Source organism: Terrapene carolina, unplaced genomic scaffold (genome assembly GCF_002925995.2).
Source record: "Terrapene carolina triunguis isolate 2854851 unplaced genomic scaffold, T_m_triunguis-2.0 Scaffold34322, whole genome shotgun sequence".
Classification (NCBI taxonomy): Eukaryota; Metazoa; Chordata; order Testudines; family Emydidae; genus Terrapene; species Terrapene triunguis.
Window position 1 is genome coordinate 45,686 of NW_020698673.1, and position 1,461 is coordinate 47,146.

The window sequence follows — 1,461 nt, forward strand, 5'->3', positions numbered from 1 at the left end:
TCAGTATGAAACTGCACAAAAACCTGAGAGTCTCTGGATTAAGTTGAGAAGTGTGAGCAACAAGGGTGATGTCATGGTGGGAGTCTGCTATAGACCACCAGACCAGGGGGATGAGGTGGACGAGGCTTTCTTCCAGCAACTAGCAGAAGTTACTAGATCACAGGCCCTGATTCTCATGGGGGACTTTAATCACCCTGATATCTGCTGGGAGAGCAATACAGCAGTGCACAGGAAGTTTTTGGGAAGTGTAGGGGACAATTTCCTGGTGCAAGTGCTGGAGGAACCAACTAGGGGCAGAGCTCTTCTAGACTTGCTGCTCACAAACCGGGAAGAATTAGTAGGGAAGGCAAAAGTGGATGGGAACCTGGGAGGCAGTGACCATGAGATGGTCGAGTTCAGGATCCTGACACAAGGAAGAAAGGAGAGCAGGAGAATACGGACCCTGGACTTCAGAAAAGCAGACTTTGACTCCCTCAGGGAACAGATGGGCAGGATCCCCTGGGAGAATAACATGAAGGGCAAAGGGGTCCAGGAGAGCTGGCTGTATTTTAAAGAATCCTTATTGCGGTTGCAGGAACAAACCATCCCGATGTGTAGAAAGAACAGTAAATATGGCAGGCGACCAGCTTGGCTTAACAGTGAAATCCTTGCTGACCTTAAACGCAAAAAAGAAGCTTACAAGAAGTGGAAGATTGGACAAATGACCAGGGAGGAGTATAAAAATATTGCTCAGACATGCAGGTATGTTAGCAACAAGAAGAAAGTCAAGGAAAGTGTGGTCCCCTTACTGAATGAGGGAGGCAACCTAGTAACAGAGGATGTGGAAGAAGCCAATGTACTCAACGCTTTTTTTGCCTCTGTCTTCGCGAACAAGGTCAGCTCCCAGACTGCTGCACTGGGCAGCACAGTACGGGGAGGAGGTGACCAGCCCTCTGTGGAGAAAGAAGTGGTTTGGGACTATTTAGAAAAACAGGACGAGCACAAGACCATGGGGCCGGATGTGCTGCATCCGAGGGTGCTAAAGGAGTTGGCGGATGTGATTGCGGAGCCATTGGCTATTATCTTTGAAAACTCCTGGCGATCGTGAGGTCCCGGATGACTGGAAAAAGGCTAATGTAGTGCCCATCTTTAACAAAGGGAAGGGGGAGGATGCAGAGAACTACAGGCCAGTCAGCCTCACCTCAGTCCCTGGAAAAATCATGGAGCAGGTCCTCAAGGAATCAATTCTGATGCACTTAGAGGAGAGGAAAGTGATCAGGAACAGTCAGCATGGATTCACCAAGGGCAAGTCCTGCCTGACTAACCTAATTGCATCTATGATGAGATAACTGGGTCTGTGGATGAGGGGAAAGCAGTGGATATGTTATTCCTTGATTTTAGCAAAGCTTTTGATACGGTCTCCCACAGTATTCTTGCCAGCAAGTTAAAGAAGTATGGGCTGGATGAATGGACTATAAGGTG